The sequence below is a fragment of the Podarcis liolepis genome, assembly GCF_965112155.1.
Source record: "Podarcis liolepis genome assembly, chromosome: 7".
Classification (NCBI taxonomy): Eukaryota; Metazoa; Chordata; class Lepidosauria; order Squamata; family Lacertidae; genus Podarcis; species Podarcis liolepis.
The window spans coordinates 20960898-20968777 of NC_139561.1; the positions used below are offsets into that span (position 1 = coordinate 20960898).

The window sequence follows — 7880 nt, forward strand, 5'->3', positions numbered from 1 at the left end:
CAGCTGCAGTTTTCTGGTACCTGTCTCCAGGTTGGCACTGCCAGGCACCTGCCAATGCTCCTACCCCAGCAAGCATTGGAGGCTTGTCAATTAGGGCAAATGAAGCAGTGCCCCACCAACCTCAATCTGCCCTCATAGGAAGATAGGTGCCTTATACTGAATCAGACCATTGGTTCATCTAGTGTGGTCCAAAATGGCACCCTGCACCTGGGAGATAGCCATAGCCTTGTGGGGGGGGGAACCCAATGTTTGCAGAAGTACCACCTCCCCTCCCAAAAAAAATTCTAGTAGAGGAGCAACTCTGTAATGCAACATTTGGTTGCAGGTTCCACTTATTAAAAATCTATTGGCAATTTTAAATTTAGTATTGTTGACCTTGTTGATCAAGACAATGGTAGCATCTGTTTTCACGTCCGAATCTGCCTTGCTGCACTCAGACCCAGTGGCGTAGCGTGGGTTGTCAGCACCCGGGGCAAGGCAAGTAATTTGCGCCCCCTAACCCGTGGATTTGCGCCCCCTAACCCTAACCCCCAGATGTTGCGCCCGGTGCAGCCAGCCCCCCCTGCACCCCCCACGCTACACCACTGCTCAGACCAGTACCCCAGATCTATTTGCTGGATCACAGCTTTACTCTAGGTGGATAAACTCTGCATGGTCATTGTCCTCAAACAACCGAGGCCTTTCATTTCCCATTAGCTATTCAGGAGGGTTATATCATAAGTCACTTTAAAACACAGAAACACAAATTTTGGTCTTTTGCAGACATTGCATAACGTTTTGATCCCTGCACCAGTGAGTCCAAAGTATCATTTATATGAATAGAAATATATGTTAGGAACATAGGAAGCTGCCTTACGCAGAGTCATACCATTGGTTCATCTAACCTCTGAGCAATGACTGTTTCCCAAATGCACCATTTAATGCATCATGTAAAAATGTACATGTACACAAAAGTTAAAATGTCTATAGACAATAGTGCCTTCATAAAATCACATTATTCCAAGTATTCAGCAGTCCTCAGTATCACTGGTATTCAAATGTGCAAACACTCAACATCCATCTGGTAAACATTTGTCAGTAAATATTTGCTCTTTGGCAAACTACAAGATCCAACAATGGACTTTAATCCTACTGCAGGATTTTCTCCACACGTCCAGTCTAGAGGCCAAAACACATATTTCTGTCAGTGGTGTAAGCAGTGGTGATGGTTGGGGTGCCACTATTGCTGGTTCTGTGAAGCCCTTATCTCCCTTAGTCACAGTTGTCCCCAGATTGTTATTATTCTTTGGGAAAGTTCAAGCACACACCAAAAATTCAAGTTTGTGCAATTATGATAATAGAATCCTAGAATTGTAGAGTTGGAAGGTATCCCAAAGGTTATCAAGTCCAACCCCCTTCAATGCAGGAACCACTGGAATCTACAGTTAGTTGAATAGAGTGCCTTGCTATTCTGGGTGCAACAAATCCACTCTCTAAAAAAGAACAACAGGTTTGGTTTTATGCTTTGTTGGTTTTGTGGGTTTTTTGGCAGTTAGGATAATACATGGAGAAGTGTGGGGTGAACGATTGAGGGAGAGTTGTTATGACCATAGTGCAAACAAATCTAGGTGAAATCAGGCTCATTGTTGAGTAACCTCCCTGCAAACGAATGAGAAGGAATGCTCAAGAAAGAGCAGACACCATTTAACCTTCTGGCGAACTTTGTGCAAGCAAATACGAATGAATAGGTGTGGTAGGAAGCAGGAGCAGGTGCTCCCATTTTAATTTCCCACAATCCCCTGGAACGAAACTGCTTTGGGAGGGATTGTGGGTAATTAAAATGGTGTCCAGTGCACAATCTAGCTGCTTGGGGGGGCGTGTGTTGTGGAGAGGGGTAGCCCCAAGGCCAGTCTCAGCAAATCAGTGCCCGCCCCCAATCATAGGAACATAGGAAGGTGCCTTATATCAAGTCAAGCCATTGATCCACCTAGCTTAGTATTGTCTACACTGACTGGCAGTGGCTTGCCAGTATTTCAGACAGAGGTCTCTCCCAGTCTGGCATGGAGTTGCCAGGCAATGAAACTGGGACCTTTTACATGCAAAGCAAATGCACTTCCACTGATCTACTGCCCCTCCTTTGCCCAAGGATGCTAAGTGCTGACTGGCCTGGAGCTATCCCCACCAAATATTTTATGCTTTCCTTCATGCTCTGCAATTATCGTAGGAGGTCTATAAATAACCTTCTCCCAGTGAAGGTAATCTAGAAAGTGAGCAGCAGATGATCCAAGTTAGGGGTGGCTGTGAGGAATGGCTGCTTTAAAACACACCCACTCCCACCCTGCAGCTAGGATAATGTGCTGAGGAGTGCATGTCTTTTAAGAGCTGGTAATGAAGTCAAGACGAGGTCAGTTGTTGGAAAGCAATGATGGACCTGAACAAAGAGGTATGGCGGGAGGTTGCTTTTCCATCCTGTGACAGCACAGCACGCCCAAGGCAGATTCGGGGAAGCTGTCTGCGCTTCTTCTAAAACAGCAACAGATTAGACCGGGGTGGAGGAGCCTATTTCACCCCAAGGGCCGCATTCCCTCTGGTGCAACATTACAGGGGCCACATGCCAAGGGTGGGCAAGGGCAGGGGCAAAACTGGGCAGAGCAACGAATCTGAACGTTGCCTTCATACCTTCATCCTCAAACAGCACTCTTTCCAGTTGTGATTCCCAGCACCTAACCCTAACCAGGTTAGTAGGGTGGTGGTTCTCCTGGGGGCTGAACGACCATGGAAGGCTGACTTATGGGTGGAATGGAGAAGCCTGGGAAACAGCAAGGCCAGCCAGCTGGAATCCCTGACAGGAGCAGCAGCCTGTGCTGCAACATTCTGTTGCAGATCCCACTATTACCAGTCTGGACCAGCATCAAGGCAGGTCACACAAACAGAAGCCCCTCCCCTCCCTCTCTGTTTCCAATGTCTCCTGCACTGGTAAGGAGCTTCAGTCCTCACCCACCCACCCACCATTAGGCTGATCGCTTAAGCTTCCTTGCCCCATCTTTGAAGGAGGTGAGTTGGCAGGCACCTCGAAAGAGGAGATGGAGGATAAAATCCAGCTGTATTTGGGTACTCTGCTTGAACTGAAAAAAGCATCAAGGGTTCTGGGAAAGAGGTTTCCAGTAGAAAGAGGTGATATTAAGATTCAAGGCACGGTTTTCTTCTTCTTCTTTTGGCACAAGCCCCCAAACCGTTGAAATACCAGAGCTGTATCTCATGGATGCCCTCCACGCCACAGGGCAGAGGACCGGCTGCTTACAAGGGTGCGGGGGTCTGGAATGTCCCTCTCCCTCCCACCCATTTCTCTTCCTGCCCCCCTCCCCCTGCCCTCCGTGGCAAGGGGGTGGGGAGGCGAGGGAGGCGGAATAGAGAGATTTCCAACCTGCAATTCTGCAGTTCCCTTAAATCCATAAAAACAGGATTAATGGGTGCAAACTGTCAGGGAGAAGATAATTAAAAGAGAGAGAGAATTCTTGAAGTTTAGCCAAATACTTAATGTAACCATTGCCATTGCCATTAGCGTGGGCAAGAAAAGAGAAGGGTGAGGGGGAAGAAAAGCACTAAAAAAAACTAAAAAAAACCCCACCCTCCAAGCTCTTAAAAGATTTTTCTTTCTTCTATAATATATACATCAATTTCCTTTTAAGTCTTGTACAGAAGGAAGAGATTAGTCCATAAATAGGAGCCCCTCTTTTTTTCTGATCGCCAAACCTCAAAAAGGTTGTTATAGTACTAGAAAGGGTTCAGAAAGGGGCAAACAACAAGGTCTAGGGGTTTAGTGGAGCAACTGCATGGTGAGGAAAGGCTGGAACATTTTGGGCTTAGAGAGAGGGGGGCGAGTAGAGGGGGGATGTGATAGAGCTGTATAAAACAAAGGTGGGGGCTTCATGATAGTCACAGCCAAGCGCACCCCCTCACAGCCACACACTCTTCTAAGGTTTTGTTGTTGTTGTTGTTTAGTCATTTAGTCGTGTCCGACTCTTCATGACCCCATGGACCAGAGCACGCCAGGCACTCCTGTCTTCCACTGCCTCCCGCAGTTTGGTCAAACTCATGCTGGTAGCTTTGAGAACACTGTCCAACCATCTCGTCCTCTGCCGTCCCCTTCTCCTTGTGCCCTCTATCTTTCCCAACATCAGGGTCTTTTCCAGGGAGTCTTCTCTTCTCATGAGGTGGTAAAATATTGGAGTTTCAGCTTCAGGATTTGTCCTTCCAGTGAGCTCAGGGCTGATTTCCTTCAGAATGGATAGGTTTGATCTTGCCGTCCATGGGACTCTCAAGAGTCTCCTCCAGCACCATAATTCAAAAGCATCAATTCTTCGGTGATCAGCCTTCTTTATGGTCCACCTCTCACTTCCATACATCACTACTGGCTTCTAAGGTTTGAATACTGTTATATAAGATAATAGTAATGAGGAATGCAATGCAGCAATGATCAGTGCAGATCCCCATGTGTTGACTTTCAGCTAGATCTTCTATTTTCTGTTCATGGTGGTGGGCAGATGGTTAGAAGTGCTCCAATACCTTCTTTCGGAGTGACTTAAGGTGTGTTTCCCGCGAAGTTCCATTGCACGTAGCAGGGCTTGCAAACTGTTCCCTTGAAACCAAAGCCCCATGTGTTTTCAGTGCGCTGAATGTTTAGTTTTGGGATGTACAGAACAACTCCTCCCTAGTGCTCTTCCAGCATGCCTTCTCCAGGGTTACCCTCGGAGCCAATCCTCAGTCGCTCACTTCCATTCTCTTTCATCAGCTCCAATCAACATTATCTACCTTTAAAATTGATCAGATTTAGGGTATTATCTTTGTGTGTTACATGAGCCTGTGGGGAAGGGATAGAGATCCAAAAACAGGAAGCCCTGGGGGCCGGAAGTTGGCAGCTGCTTACTCATGAGTAGCCCTACCAGCAATCAGCCAGTAAAGATTGCAGCTGAGGAAGGGCCTGGGCCTGGTAAGATGCTGCAAGCTTCCAGGCTGGGGCTGATGGCTTATTAGCCTCAGAGGGCGGCAGGGAAGGAAAAGCACGAGCAGCTTGTTTTAATTCTTCCACAAATTCTAATCCAGAGCTTTCTGAACTGTGTGTCATTCTTGTGTCAGCTGCGGTGTGTAGGTGTGCTGTGTCTGTATCTCTTATAAGGGGTTAGTTTAACCTCCGGTTTGCTAATAAAACTGAATTACTGCGTTGCAAAATGATGCATGTCTAAAAAGCGTGTCACCAACATGAAATGTCTGGAAAGCTCTGCTCTAATCTGACAAGAAGTCAGCTGTGCACATATTATACCTTTGAAGCACATCATTTCCCCTCAAAGAATTCTGGGCACTGCAGTTTCTTAAGGGTTGCTGGGAGTTGTAACTCTGTGATGGGTGAACTACTACAGTGCCCAAAATTATTTGAAGGAAAGAAAAGTGTTTTAAATGTATAGCATAGATACAGCCTGAGAAATAGGGCTGACCCACGGCTGGAAACAGTTTGAGTGCCTGGGTGTATTCAGGATGCAGAGAGCAAGCACAAAAACAAAACTACCTATGAGCACATGCAGAGCACATGGCAGGAAACCAACCACCACTACTCAGGTTTGCCAATTTTATTCATTTTCACAGTTCTGCGTAGTGCTGCTAACTATAGCCCTTGCCATTTCCTTGAAATCTCAGGGGAGGCAAAAGGAAGAGAAAGGAGCGTGGAGACCTGCCCTATCCCCTGCCAGAACCATACACTGCAACATTTCTTGGATGAAAATAGAGTCCATAATCATAATCATAGTAGCAGCAATATTTTATTTATGTCCTCACCCATCTGACTGGGTTGCCCCATCCACTCTGGGCAGCTTTCAACATATATAAAAATAATAATAAAACATTAAACATTTTTTTAAAAAACTTCCATATACAGGGCTGCCTTCAGATGTCTTCTATAAAGTTGTATAGTTAGTTGGCTCAGGGATTGCATAACTCCATACCCTCCAACATTTCTCTGAAATGAAAATAGGGACATCCTAAGGAAAAGCAGGACATTCTGGAATGAAATCAGAAACCAGGACGGCTTCTGTAAATCTGGGACTGTCCCTGGAAATTAAGGACACTAGGAGAGTCTGGTCCAGTAATATCTGCAGTCCAGGAGTTGAAATGGCTGAAAATGGCTGTGGTCCACCACTCACAAAATGGGGGGTGGGGTGGGCAGAGCCAGTCACAAAATGGTGGCAGATGGAGGTACTGATGACTTTTGCACCACCAACTTTAAACAGTGATGACTTTCCACAAAGAACCCTGAGAAGCGTATTCGTTGAGGGTGCTAGGAATTGTTTGGTTTGTTTGTTTTCTGCATTTTGATTTCACTTTTTTCTTTAAGGAGCATACATGGTGGCATCTTCCCCTCCTCATTTAATCCTCACAACAGCCCTGCGAGGTAGGTAAGGCCAAGGTCATGCAGTGGCTGAGTGGGTATTCGAACCTTGGTCACAGCTTTCCAAACTCTGTGTTGCGACACGTTAGTTTGTCGGCTGCAGTGTGTAAGTGTGTCGCACAAACGCTCCCCAAACTCCTCCCGGGGCTGGAAAGGGATTAGTTTAACCTCTGGCTTGCCACTAAAACTGAATTACCTTGTTGCGAATTGATGCATGTCTAAAAAGTGTGTCACCAACATGAAAAGTTTGGAAAGGGATAAACTACAATACCCAATATTCCTTTGTGGTGCGGTAATGTGCTTTGAATGTGTGGTGTGTGTGTAGTACAGAGAGATTGTTAAGGCGGCTGAATTTGACAGATTGGTCTAAAATAACCAGCCAAACCTTTAGCTGTCAATCCTTATGAAACAGGAACTGTACGAAGCAATTTGTGTTACGGGAATGGTTTTTAAATAAAATGGCCAGAGGCCCTTCCTACAACAGGGGGATTGTTGCTGTATTAGCAATCAATCAATATTCTATCATCCTTCAGATTTTTTTTTTTATCTTAAAAAGTACCATCACGGAGGGGGTGTAATGTTTTATTTGATAAAGAGCATGGCTGCATTTCCTCCCTCTGTCCCTCAGACCTCCCCCCACTCTCGCTTAGCCCAATTTATCTTCTCCCACCGCTTTCAAATGCCTCTTTAAAAGAATTCTACAGGAGGAATTGCAGAAATCCATTTCCTACGATGCCACAGCGAGAAAGAGAAGCGTTTTTATTTCCCTGTTATTAGCCCCGTGACAAGGTAAGTAACTTTGAGAAGATGGATCGCTCAATGAAGCATTTTTACTTTCCCAATTAATCCAGGCATAATAGTAATAAATCCACCAGGAGCGGTAATTAAATACAACCGGTCCGTGGCATCCCCTAGTTGCCAGCATGTCAGAGGTAATGTACAGGAACATCCTTCTCCTGGAATTGGTTGAGGGAAAAGTCAATTGTGATGGGATGCCGGAGGTGGAGGGTGAGGTGGGGGTAAGGGGAGAAGGATGTCAAAGGCTTGAGATCACGGGCTTCCCCCCTTCGCTGCTCCCATCTACAGAGAGCAGATTTATCCCATCAATCCCTGCTAGGATGCCTCTGCTGTTAAAGATGGCAGTCCAGCCCCAGTAATACAATTAACCTCGGTGCACTTTTAAAATGGGATTTGCTAATGGGGAACCCTTTTGTGTGTGCGTTCCTGGCCTTTTCAAAATTAAAAGAAGCGCTCTGGCTTCTTCGGAACTTGATAGATTAGCTTGTGCCAGGATGAAATGACATCTCGTCGCGACAAAACACGTTTTCATGAACACACGTTCCCCGTCGGAATGCAAGTGTGTGTGTGTGTGTGTGTAGATGACATTTGTAATGAAAAGTCATCTGGCAGGAGGAGAGGATGTGTAGCCTTTCCTATTTATTCTCCCCTGCAGTGACATTCA

The 7880-nt window shown here is 46.0% G+C and overlaps 1 long non-coding RNA gene across 1 annotated transcript in view; it reads left to right on the plus strand.

Annotated features, from left to right (window-relative positions):
- LOC310711466 overlaps window positions 1-7212 on the plus strand; it is a 129717-nt gene extending 122505 nt beyond the window's left edge. Inside the window, exon 5 of the long non-coding RNA XR_014528467.1 lies at window positions 7123-7212. This is a non-coding gene — a long non-coding RNA (uncharacterized lncRNA). The remainder of the gene's footprint in view (window positions 1-7122) is intronic.
- Window positions 7213-7880: the final 668 nt, after the last annotated feature.